At 44.9% G+C, this 13,521-nt stretch overlaps 1 long non-coding RNA gene across 1 annotated transcript; it reads right to left on the reverse strand.

Moving 5' to 3' along the window:
- Window positions 1–14: 14 nt before the first annotated feature.
- Window positions 15–13,452, reverse strand: LOC145538758 (uncharacterized). Its single transcript, XR_014077227.1, has 7 exons — window positions 12,846–13,452; window positions 12,367–12,617; window positions 11,037–11,354; window positions 2,997–3,141; window positions 1,434–1,528; window positions 710–977; window positions 15–110 (listed from the first exon to the last, which is right to left on the reverse strand). It is a non-coding gene; the product is annotated as an uncharacterized LOC145538758 (long non-coding RNA).
- Between the last annotated feature and the right edge of the window lie 69 nt (window positions 13,453–13,521).

A 13,521-nucleotide genomic window follows, 5' to 3' on the forward strand; every position in this document is an offset into this window, starting at 1 on the left:
TATTTACACACTCATTTCTCAGAGGAAAGTCTTTAGATTTTATTGTTGTTGTTGTTGTTTAGTCTCCAAGTTGTGCCCGACTCTTTGGGGACCCCATGGACTGTAGCATGCTAGGCTCCTCTGTCCATGGGATTTCCCAGGCAAGAATATTGGAGTGTGTTGTCATTTCTTTCTCCAGGGGATCTTCCAGACACAGGGATCAAACCCTGCATTGCAGCAGGATTTTTTACCTCTTAGCCACCAGCGAAGCCCAACATTTTATTAATAAGTCCAATCATGTACCTATATTTGTAAAAATATGCTTCAGATTAAAAGAAACCTTTAAAATGTTTCCATATATCTTCTTTTCTTTTTTTGCCATCCAGAGTTCCTATCTCTCTCTTAGTTCTTCTTCCTCCTCCCTCTTGTCCCTCCCCTCCTCCTCTCTTCCTCTCCTCCCCTCCCCTCTTCCTTTTCCCCTCCCCCTTCTCTCCCTTCTTTCCCATTCTTCGCCTCCTCCTTTCTCTCCTTCTTCAAGAAAAAAATAGATGAAAAAGCTTTAAATAGAGAACTAGGCCAGAATCCATGCACCTCAAAATAGGGAGAAACTGAATTTGTGCTCCATGGCTACAGGGTAATTTAATTCTCCTCTGGTAGAAGAGCTTGCCGGAGAAGGCAATGGCACCCCACTCCAGTACTCTTGCCTGGAAACTCCCATGGACGGAGGAGCCTGGTAGGCTGTAGTCCATGGGGTCGCGAAGAGTCGGACACGACTGAGCGACTTCACTTTCACTTTTCACTTTCATGCATTAGGGAAGGAAATGGCAACCCACTCTAGTGTTCTCGCCTGGAGAATCCCAGGGACTGGGGAGCCTGGTGGGCTTCCGTCTATGGGGTCGCACAGAGTTGGGCACGACTGAAGCAGCTTAGCAGCAGCAGCAGCAGAAGAGCTTGCAACACTTTCTCTGGCTTGTGATGGTGGTCCGAAGAGCTGAAAACTAGATGAACAAATGCAGAAACTACTTAAGAATGCATTTTCATCCAAAGCATAGGCAAAATCCACTAGTCATTTAACATTGTTTATGAAGTGACAGCATCGCTCATGTAAGTGTATCAGTTCTCCATATCTGCACCCCATTCCTTGCAGGAAGTAAATTCTAGCAATGCTCTCCAAGGGATTGTGTGTCACATGTTTTTCTGCGTCACATCTCAGACCTGATGAATGCCAAGACTCCCTACCAGTGGTCTACTGATCTGGGTTCAAGTCCCATGTCTTCTGTTTGCTAGTTGACTGGCCTTAACCAAAGCATTTAAGTTCTCTAACTCTTCATTTTCTCAACTGTAGAATGAAGATGATAAAACTGCACATCTCACCAGGTTGTTTTATGGATTAAATGAGATACTGTAAATAAAATTCCTAACACCATGCCTCCTACCAAGTTAAGTGCACTCACCACTTGGTAACTGTTGTTATTACTTATCCTTTGCACCTTTCCCTCCCCTCAAAAGTTGAGCTGCACAATGCTGAGAAGGACCACGTGGAGAAGCTCTGTGGGAGTGAAGGAATGAAGAGGACATTTTAGTGGTGATGGTTCAGGTGAATAATTTTAGCCATCACTTAAGTCTGCTTTTGTCTTCTGCTTGAATATATAAACTAAAAATCATAAATAGGAAAACCAAATAAGTGGTGCTAATTTTTTGTTGTTGTTGCTTTCCATTTGCAATCAGCTTTACTAACCTGAAAACAACTGCTTTCTTGAACAAATGGGGAATTGTTTCACATTCTGTTAGGAATGTTTTATGGAATGCATTGCCCCTGTTGGCTCATTGTACTTGCCTGATAAATATTTGTTGAATTCCTATCAGTTTTGGTACCATGCCAAGTGTTTATCTAGTCGGAGCCAATGTACATTTTTGTGGAAACTAGCCAATTATAGGAATAAGAAGTTTGTCTTTTGGGAGGCCTCTTTGTGTTACTATTAATGATTTTCCTGCTAGGGGCACAGAAGTTCCCTTCACTTCGTAGCTGTGTGCTCCTACTTCCAGCATTCAAAATAGCACAAAAATCAATGGGAGAACATATCCCATTTTGTAGGGGTTAGTGAGAAATATCAAATATAAAGAAAAAAAAAAAAAGGAAAACATTTCCAAACTATGGGGAGAGGAGTGAGGAAAGGCAGAATAGAGAATATCTTTGAGAGGTGGATTACTTCTTTCTCTTGATTGTGGTAGTGATTATAGGAATCTACACTTGTGATAAGATTGCTTAGAACCACTTGTCCCCCAACACACGCACAAATGAATGCATATAAAAGTGGTAAAATCTGGGACTTCCCTGGTGGCCCAGTGGTTAGGGCTCTGCTTTTCCACTGCTGGGAGCAAGGGTTGGATCCCTGGTTGGAAAACTAAGATCTCACATGCTACACTGTGCAGTCAAAAAAAAAAAAAAAATCTAAGTGAGGTCTATGAACTGTACCAAAAACAATTTTCTGGTTTTGATGGCATGATATGTAAGATGCTATGATTGTGGGGAAATGGATAAGTATGCAAGGGACATCCCTGTACTATTTTGCAGCTTCTTATGAACAGATAATTATTTCCAAATAAAAGGGTTTTAAAAATTCCAAATGATCTGCCAACTCTTTACTATTCATTCAAAGGTATTCTAAGGAAAACCATTGCTTCATTTCTCATCAGCTACTCATCATAAAAATGAATAATGGTCAATTTTCTCAATACTATGATGCTGATAAATGATAGCTCAAAAACATCAGAATTTTCCTCATTTCCAGCTTAGTATTATGTACTGGCTTTTTTTCTTTTAATCTAGAAATCACCTGCTACAGAGAGCAGAGTAGAAAGAGGCAAGCAAGCTTCTGGACAGGAAAAACAGGTATGGAAATGTAATGTGACTGAAGGGAGGTGCCTTTATGACTCTCATTGGCTTCAACATTCAGAAAGTTGACCTATGTCCCCTCTCGCCCTGGTCTAGGGCTCCAAGCTGGTATATGACTCACTGTAATGCCCTTTTGTCTTTTCATCCGCATCAGTGGCCTGGCAATCTCTCACTTCAGGTCCAGGTTTGGTAAGATATATCTATTTCTTTGGTTCATATTCATTCTATAAGGGCTTCCCCGATAGCTCAGTCGGTAAAGAATCCACCTGCAATGCAGGAGACCCCAGTTCAATTCCTGGGTCGGGAAGATCCCCTGGAGAAGGGATAGGCCACCCACTCCAGTATTCTGGCCTGGAGAATTCCATGGACTGTAGAGCCCATGGGGTCGCAAAGAGTCAGACACGACTGAGCAACTTTCACTTTCCTTCTATAAGGAGATCATGGCACGGGCATGCGTGTGTGCTAGGCTGCTTCAGTCGTGTCTGACTCTTGACTCTACAGTCCCATGGACTGTAGCCCACCAGGCTCCTCTGTCCTTGGGATTTTCCAGGCAAGAATACTGGAGTAGGTTGCTGTGCCCCCCTCCAGGGGATCTTCTCAACTCAGGGATCAAATCCGTGTCTCTTGCATTTCTCATATTGGCAGGTGGATTCTTTACCACTGAGCCACCTGGGAAGCCTCAGAGATCACGGTAACTTTCTCCAAATCCCTGTATTTTTTCATTTCTTCATTCCTTCATTTGTAGAACATTTCTTGAGCTTCCATTAAAAAAAAAAATTACAAAAGGACTTCTCTGGTGGTCCAGTGGTTAAGAATCCCCCTGTCAATGCAGGGGACACGAGGTCAATCCCTGGTCTGGAAAGACTCCACATGCAACTAAGGGCGACTAAGCCCCAGTGCCTCAACTACTGAGTCCGTGCTCTAGAGCCCCTGTGAAGCAACAAGAGAAATCATCGCAATGAGAAGCATGAACCCCACAACTAGAGACTAGCCCCTGCACAGCCACAAAGACCCAGCATGACCAAAAATACATAAATTTAAAAAAATAATAATAATAAGGGAAAAATAGGAGATGGCTCCTTCCCTCAGGGAGACACATTACTACCTGCAGCAGCACCACCACCACTGCCACTACTAAGCCTCACACAGAAAGTGTCCTTTGAGCTGAATTTCAAAGACTAGGTAGTAAGTAGTTCACAAGGTGAAGAAGGAGTAGGCAAGGCATTCCAGGCAGAGGGAATAAACTTGGAGGCATAAAGAAGTGTGGATTGAATGTTTGGTGTATATAAAGTAACAATAACATAATTTGGAGATAGGAAACGATGAGGGAATTTGAAGACAGGTTGTGAAGAACTTTATATCATGCTTAGGATGTTGGAATTTTGTCTTCAAAACAGTGAAAACCTAGATTTTTTTCTTGTTCAATTATTTATAAGTTAATATATTAGTATTATATAATAATGTTACAGGCAAAAACCAATTCTGACTCCATGTTGGAACTGTTTCTTCGACTTGCTTTTGTTGATTTTGTTTTTGTTTTTTTTTTTAATTAATTAATTTTAATTGGAGGCTAATTACTTTACAATATTGTAGAGGTTTTTGCCATACATTGACATGAATCAGCTATGGGTGTACATGTGTTCCCCATCCTGAGTGATTTTGCTATTATAATTATACCTGATGGCCTGCCTTAGTGAACCCTGCCCCTCTACCGGACTGTTAAAAGTGCCTTTGTTTAGAACCCTGTCCAAAGGTAGATGGTAGGAAGGAAGAAATTAATACACCTCCTGACAGAGGCTTAGGGCTTCCATTGTGGCTCAGATGCTAAAATATCTGCCTGCAATGCAGGAGACCTGGGTTCCATTCCTGGATCAAGAAGATGCCCTGGAGGAGGGTACAGCAGTACAGCAACCCACTCTAGTTTTGCCAGGAGAATTCTATGGACAGAGAAGGCTAGTGTCCAGGGGATTGCAAACAGTCAGACATGACTGATGGCGTTTTTACTTTGTTTCCTCACCTCCCCACATCTCGGATCTATAAAAGAACCTTTAATCTAGACCCCCGACAAGATGGTTATTTTGAGATATTAGCCAGCCATTTTCTTGGTCAGCCAGTTTTCCCAAGTTAAGTCGTATTCCTTGCCTCAACATCTCATCTCTGGGATTTATTGGCCTACCATGCAGAGAGCAGAGAAGGCTTGGACTCGGTAACAATAATACAAATATAATAAATAATATTTTGTATGATCATATATAATAATGTGATAAATTATATAAATATTTAATAATATATTTGTGTAACATTATTATATTAAATTTTTTGGTAGTTTGTTATAAAACAAGAAGGAAAATATCTACATACTACTTTTCTGGCCTAAGAAGTATTTTTCATGGAATTGAGCTTTTTGCTTTAGAAATCATGACTCCCTGGCAAACAATGTATCGAACAAAAGCAATGCAAGCTCAGCTCAGTCATTTCAGTAACTGCTTGTTTTTGGAATGCTGTTCAGAACATTTCAGAGAGAGATTGATCTAGCAAGACCTGTACGCACAATGGCAAGACACAGGCAAAATGCTTTTTACTTAGTAAAGTTCATGAAAAAAAAATTTCTTTTTCGGAGGAATGTTCAGTATTTCAAGTCCATTGGTACTATGTTTTATAGATTTACTTGGACCTTAAACTGCTGTTTTATTTTCTTTATTTAAAAATTAAAAAAAAACTATTTGGCTGTGTTGAGTTGGTTGCAGCACAGGTGATCTTTGTTGTGTCATACAGGATCTCCTGTTGAGGAGGTGCAGGGACTTTCTAGTTGTTACTCTCAGGCTTGGTTGCTCCATAGCGTGTGGCATCTTAGTCCCCGGACCAGGGATTGAACCTGTGTCCCCTGCATTGCTTCCCTGGTTGCTTAGATGGTGAAGAATCTGCCTGCAGTGCAGGGGACCTGGGTTCAATCCCCAGGAAGATCCCTGGAGGAGGAAATGGCAACCCACTCCAGTATTCTTGCCTGGAGAATTCCATGGACAGAGGAGCCTGGCAGGCTTTCATGGCGTTGCAAAGAGACAGACATGACTGAGCAACTATCACTTTCTCCCCTGCATTGCAAGGTGGATTCTTAACCACTGGACCACTAGGGAAGTCCCAAACTGTTCTTTTAAAATACTGTTATTACAGTCAGGTTTCTGTTTTTATTTATTTATTTTTAATTAAAGGATAATTGCTTTATAATATTGTGTTGGTTTCTGCCATACATCATGTTTTCATTTTTATTCAGCTGGCTTCCCAAGCATTGATCTTGAGAATCCTGCACCTTCATTAGACAATTATTCCCTGGAGTATGCACATAAAGTTGTCTGTGCAAGAACCATCTCAATGGAAAAGTCCACCCCTGGAATTTGGAAGATCTATCCTTGTGACTTTTGACTTGGGTGACCATTTGGAACCATCGTGAACACTCTGAAGGGCTCACACTGTCTAAATTGGCAGGGTATTTCTTGCCAGGCTTTTCCTCCTCATCTGTCTGCACCTCAGTCTCAGCTGTTTTCAGAAATACTTGTCTCTCTTTTTGAGATTCTCCCTAGGGCCATCCAAAGTAAATTTTAGGGTTGCCACATATTTCAAGTCAGGCTTACTCCAGACAAACCTCCCAAATTTGGTGAAAATCAACCCAACCATAGTTGCTCAGTAACAGAAAACTAGAAACATGACTTATAATTTATTTTCATTAATAAATAAGAACAATAATAATATAAATTTACGTTCCTTAACAACAGGTAACAGAAGAAGAAGAACAACAACAAAAACACAAAGAGAAACCTGAAAACAGAAGAGGGGCAGGGTAAAGGGGAGGCAGCTATGGCAATGGTGTGAGAAATGCTCAGGCCTTGAAGGACAGTGATTTTGATGGGTTTATGTTCTTGTAATAGAGTGAGATGAGCACAGCCCTTAGCAGGCAGCCATTGCTGGCCTCCTTACTTCACACGCTGTTACTAGGCAACAGGTCTTGCTCAGCGCCACAATGGGCCCCGTCCATAGTTGTCCTGGTCAGCTATTGGTCAGAGCTGCAGTGGGCCCTGCCAACAAGTAACTGTCAATGAGGGACCATTAGGGAAGTGATTCAGCCAAGGGTCAGTGTTGTGGTGGTCATCAGGTGGAGAGTGAGGTAAGAGGCAGATTCAGGCCTTATCCTGGAGGCCCTCCAGCTCACCCAGCCTTGGGCCAGCGGATGAACTGGAGGGCCCAGGGAACAGACTGGGGACTACATCCGCCAGGCCTCCAGGGCCCTCACTAAGGCCCTCCTCTAGGCTTGGCCCACGCTTTGAGGAGTGGTGAACCTCTCCCCCATCCCTGTCTCTGTGACCTAGTAGCAACGGCCAACTGCCTGAGTTGCAGTCTGTGAGACCTGGTTTCTCCCATTTGGGTGGCCTGAGGAGACTGAGGGACAGTTGGGTTGGATGCCTGGCTCCCTCAGGAATAACAGCTAGGCAGGGTGTGGGAACCTGGCCCTGAAGGAGCTGCCTCCTCTTAACCAGGATTAGGACCTTGGAGGGGGAAAGTTGGGCCTTGGGCCTTTGCCCTTTCTTGTCGGGACACAGAATAACAGGTAGAGATTTGCAGGAACATTGTTACCTGACCATGACCCAACCTCGAGCAAAGGATCTGACACCAAGAAGTTTGCAACAACTAACCACATGCCTCCCTTAGCTTCTGCTTTTAAAGGGGCTTGCTGAAAGCTTTCAGTAACTTTCAGATGGGAGGGCATGAACCTCCCATCTCCTTGTATGAACCTGTAATAAACCTTTCTCTGTTTGGAACACTAATGTTTTAGTATTGATTGGCCTCACTGTGCGTCAGGCACATGGACTTGCGATTTGGTAACATTCCCAAATTGGTCCTGTAGACCTCAACTTGGGCTCTGGCCCAGCCAAAGTCCCTTGCCTTAGTGAGGAGGGTTCTTTTTCTATTTGGATTCATATGACTAATAACAAAACCGATGCTGAGACTGAAACAGCACACGCTTTAATCAATGGCCAGAGAACGAGAAACAGAAACTTAGCTTGAGACTCAGCTTCTCAATCTACCTGATACACCATATATTTAGGAGGGTTTGAGGTAAAAGGAGGGAACTGAGTAAAGAGAAGGTGGAGGATTTCGCTGGTGGTCCTGTGGTTAAGACTCCCCCCTTACACTGCATGGAGATGGGTTGTTGGGATCTAAGGTCCTGCAAGCATGGCCAAAAAAAAGAGAGGGAGGAGTATTTACGACATATCTGAGAACAGGGATGTGATATGCTTGGGAAGACAATAGTCTTTTTATAATACTGGATTTCAGTCCTTCAGTGGGCTTGCTTGGCTGTTCCCACAGCAACTGTCAACTGTCAGATGTGTTATCACGCAAATATATTACCATGAGCATATAAGGAGAGTCTACTGGAGGCTTTCTACCATCTTGGACCTACTTGGTTCTAACAGATTTTGGTGGGCTCTTGTTTTTCTTTTCTGGTGGCTTCCTGTAAGATAACACTTCCCTGCAGCTTAGTTCTCTCAATGAAGGGGGAAGATTATAGCTGAAGGCTAACAGCCTTGGTAACATTTGGAGAGGGGAAGGGGCAGATGTGTAGGAAATGTAGGCTGCAGAACTGGCAAGTTAAATGACTTACTAGTTATGAGAAAGAAAAAAAGAGGGAAGAGATTATTAATAGTAAGCACTTAGCTATGCTGGGCATTGAAGTAACCTCTTTATATACATAAACACATTTAATGTGCCTGCAGATCTCTAACTGAAAGCTTGGCCTCTCTGTACACTGATGCTGAATCAAATCTTGGAAGACAGAGTTTTGGGTGAAGTAGAAAGTTATAGTTGCTCAGTCGTGTCCGAATCTTTGCAACCCCATAAACTATAGCCGGTCAGACTCCTCTGTCCGTGGAATTCTCCAGGCAAGAATACTGCAGTAAGCTGCCATTTCCTCCTCCAGGGATCTTCCCAACCCAGGGATCGAACCAGGGTCCCCTGCACTGCAGACAGATTCTTTACCATCTGAGCCACCAGGGAAGCCCAAGAAGAAAAGGATACCTTTATTACTTTGTAGGCAAAGGGAGATACCCCAGGTTTCTGTCTCGAAAAACTATGTTTCAACCCAGAGAACTTTTTTTTTTTAAGGTAAGGTGACGTCGCTCAGTTGTGTCTGACTTTTCGCGACCCCACAGACTGTAGCTTACCAGGCTCCTCCATCCATGGGATTTTCCAGGCAAGAGTACTGGAGTGCCCAGAGAACTTAATGAGGCTTTTTATAACAGTGGGTCAAAGGTGGGGTCTTGAGACTTCCCTGGTGGTCCAGTGTTAAGAATCTGCCTGGCAATGCAGGAGACATGGGTTCAATCCCTGGTTGGGGAACTAAGATCCCACATGCCTCGAAGCAACTAAGCCTGCTCACTCTGGAGCTCACCTGCCACAACTAGAGATCCCACATGACAATGACGCATGACGTCAAGATCCCGCGTGCTGCAACTAAGACCTAATACAGCCAAATAAGTATTAAAAAAAAACCAAAAACCGGGGTCTCTGACAAGATTATAGGCTTCCCTGGTGGCTCAGCAGCAAATGCATATAGTGCAGGAGATGCAGGAGATGAGGGTTTGATCCCTGGATCTGGAAGATCCCCTGAAGAAGGAAATGGCTACCCACTCCAGTATTCTTGCCTGGGAAATCCTATTGACAGAGGAGCCTGGCAGGCTATAGTTCTTGGAGTCACAAGACTTGAGACTAACCCACCTGACAAGATTAGGGTGTGAACAGGGCTCTGCACTCCCTTATTCTCAGGTGGTCGGTTTCCCAATCTTGAAGATCTTCTCTGGTCCCTTTAGTCTTGCCTCAGGTGATTTCTTGGCTTCCCCTCCCTTGATTAGCAACTGTTCTAATCTGCCCTTTGGGACTCAGGGAAGGTCTTAATGGCTGGAGGCTGCCTATAAGAAATGGGAGATAGAGAGGCCTCTATCCCTGGGAGATCCACAGGGCCTTACTTGGCTTCAGATCTGAGAGACAGATACTCTATTTTACGGTTGGGGAAGTAGGCGTAGGTAGGGCCTGGTGCTATTTCCCTACATAAGGCAGGCTGAGCCATTTGCAGTTAATGTGAGCAAATTTTATGATAAAATCTAGGGCACAAAAGCTGTACTTGCTTTCCGCATAATAAGGCCAAAGCTATTAGATGAATTGAATAAGATCAAAGTCACATTGGGCTTCCCAGGTGGCACAGGGGTAAAGAATCCATCTGCCAATTCAGGAGACACAAGAGATGCAGGTTCTATCCCTGGGTCAGGAAGATCCCTTGGAGGAGGAAATGGCAACCCACTCCAGTATTCTTGCCTGGGAAATCCTATTGACAGAGGAGCCTGGCAGGCTACAGTCCATGGAGTTGCAAAGGGTTGGACATGATAGAGCGGCTGAGCACACATGCAAAGTCACAGTATCAGAAGGCCACATTTTCCTTGAGTACCAGAGGAGTTGGTCTGCAAAAGGAAATTAATTTTCAGGGTGGTGAATTATGGTAGACTTTAGGCACATCAGACCCAAACCAACAGTACCTCATTTTTGGGCTCCTATCCATGTCCATTCGGAGAAGGCAATGGTACCCCACTCCAGTACTCTTGCCTGGAAAATACCATGGACAGAGGAGCCTGGTAGGCTGCAGTCCATGGGGTCGCTAAGAGTCGGACACCACTGAGCAACTTAACTTTCACTTTTCACTTTCATGCATTGGAGAAAGAAATGGCAACCCACTCCAGTGTTCTTGCCTGGAGAATCCCAGGGACGGCGGAGCCTGGTGGGCTGCCGTCTGTGGGGTCGCACAGAGTCGGACACGACTGATGCGACTTAGCAGCAGCATCCATGTCCATTACACGGCCTAGACCTCTGTTCCGACAGGGATCAGCAGAAACAAAGTTGAGAAGAAATCTTTTAAAACTCCCAGGAGGTTGGCAAAGGGAAAAATTTGCAAGCCTAAAGAATGGATTAGAGGGCTGGGTCCTCATTGTTCTGCGGAGGGGAGGTAGGGTTTGAGGAAGACGGGGGAGGGGCCATGGAAAGACTTGAAGGAGAGGATCTCCGCTGGAGGAAGAGGTCTTTTTAGAAAACTAGGGTAACCAGTTAGGAAAGCTTACGAAACCTTAAGCAATGCGGTTGAGCTCCTCTGACGGTCCACGGGTGCACATTATCCAAACCAAGGACAGAAATGTCAGTATCTTCGTTACTGTATGTGATTTTGGGCTTCTCCTCTGGGCCTCCGGTGAAGAGCTCCTGGGTCTGGATATGGCTGCGGCAGTGGTGGACTTGGGGTTAAGGATAACCCCCCTCCTTGGTCGGTGGATGGGCAGTGGTCCAGACCTCTACTGTGGACAACAGGACATCGAAAGCACCAACCGGCAGACGAGACCCAGGCGGAGGCGACTGTAAGGCTCAGTCCCTTTTCCATTTCCGAGAGTGGCTAGAGCAGTAGGAGGACACAAGGGGCTGTAGGTGTGGGGAAAGGCTGGAGGAGTTACTATTTGCTGATGAGGTTCTGAGATTCTGACTAAAGTCTGTAATTCCACAGCCTTCCCTCTGTTTCTGGCGGGTGACTGACATTTCAGAATTGGGTTTGTGAGGGTGCAGGGAAAGAGGCAGGAAAAGAAAAAACATCGTGTTGTGGTGTTGTACTCTACTGCTCTGAGACTTGATGCCAATGTTTCTCTAATCTTGGTGGCCAGAACCTGGGAGAAGCTGCTATTCTAAAGCAGCTTGCAGTTTTCTGATTTGTGTTTTAATGACGACTGCTCTTTTGTGTTGGAGAATTCCTTCCCTGTACTTGAGGGGTCTTGGTTTGGCAATAGCAAAGACCAACTTCTATAGTGGAATGTACAGTTGGGACACAGCTGAACTGCCCTGCAGAATAATGCCGATGGTAATCTCCTTTTGGGAGAAGGCAATGGCACCCCACTCCAGTACTCTTGCCTGGAAAATCCCATGGACGGAGGAGCCTGGTAGGCTATAATTCATGGGGTCGCTAAGAGTCGGATACGACTGAGCGACTTTACTTTCACTTTTCCCATTCATGCACTGGAGAAGGAAACGGCAACCCACTCCAGTGTTCTTGCCTGGAGAACCCCAGGGACGGCGGAGCCTGGTGGGCTGCCGTCTATGGGGTCGCGCAGAGTCGGACACGACTGGGGCGACTTGGCAGCAATCTCCTTTTGAGTTAATTTGAGAGTCCCCCCTGAAATGAGTTGGGGTAATGGTAGAAGGGCAATTATCTTCTGTTGGTGACATGTAGAAATTGCTGAGAAGAGTGAAGAGATGAAATTTTGGGAGACAATAGGCTTTAGATGCTGTACTTTTTTTTTTTTACCGCACCGTGGGGCATGTGGGATCTTAGTTCCCCGACTAGTTATGAAATCTGTGCCGCCTGCACTGGAAGCAGAGTCTTAATCTCTGGATGGGGCAGTCCCTAGATGCTGTACCTTGTAATAGCCATTTCTAAATCTTTTCAGCTTTGCAATTCTCCTTTTATTCCCACATTATCTGTAACAGCCAGGTGTTAGCTATATTTAGGGCATTGAAGGAGGAGCCCATGTTCACACTTAGAATTTGCTTCTAGCCTCTAGAAACTGCCTCCATCTCCCCAGACCAGTGTGAGGGTAGCCACTGGAGGGTACCCAGTGGCAGAGTCGGACACGACTGAAGCGACGCAGCAGCAGCAGCAGCAGGACCTCTAAAAAAGAGAGGAAGAGTAATTAGCACTCCCTGCCAGCTCTAGGGGGACAAGTAGGCTGCAGGTAACTTTTCATCCATAAGTTTCTGTGAAGCCTTCCTTGAGTTCTGTCCTTCACTTCCCTAGCCGACTGTTCTCCTTTCTCTGGTTCCTACTGCACTTTGTACTCACCTTTATCACAGCAGCCACTTATCTTTTTAAAAATTAATTGAAGTGTAGTTTACTTACACCCAATTATCTTGTATTGTAATTTGTAATCATATCTCTCTCAGTAGACCTCAAGGGCGAGGGACTGGCGCTGGTACACAGATCGCGGTTCAAATTCCAGCTATGCCACTAGCTAACCTCTTTGACTTTAGGTAATTACTCAATCGCTGTATGCCTCGATTTCCTTATTAAAAATAGGCACAAAAAGTAAAAAATAGAAATGTGCACAAGGCTCCGCATCGCTTGCGGTTGCTGGGAGAAATGAAGGTGACTGCGTGTAAAATACCAGGCATAAAGTATATGCAAAACAAAGGGCGCCAAGTAAGGTAAATTAGAAAGGGAAAGGCTACCCACTCCAGTATTCTGGCCTAGAGAATTCCGTGGACTGTATAGTCCATGGGGTCACAAAGGGTCGGACACGACTGAACAACTTTCACTTTCAGTAGGGTAAACATTTGTTAATTAACGTGCACTCAAACATTTACTGATAAACCCCCAGGGTTTCAGGCCTGAAAGCGCTCCCTCTCGCTTGGAGAGCCCTCCCATGCGGCCTGTGGGCCTTGTCCCGCGGGCAGCCTCAGGACTGGCTCTGCGGAAGAGAAAACCCCGCCCACAGCCTTTATGATCTAGTGAGCGATTGGGCCAGGACCAAGCTTTCAGGTTGCTAGGCTAGGGAGGTGGAGATCTAGACTGCGCC

Source organism: Giraffa tippelskirchi, chromosome 2, assembly GCF_054371585.1.
Source record: "Giraffa tippelskirchi isolate mGirTip1 chromosome 2, T2T-mGirTip1v1.2.pri, whole genome shotgun sequence".
NCBI classification, from domain to species: Eukaryota; Metazoa; Chordata; class Mammalia; order Artiodactyla; family Giraffidae; genus Giraffa; species Giraffa tippelskirchi.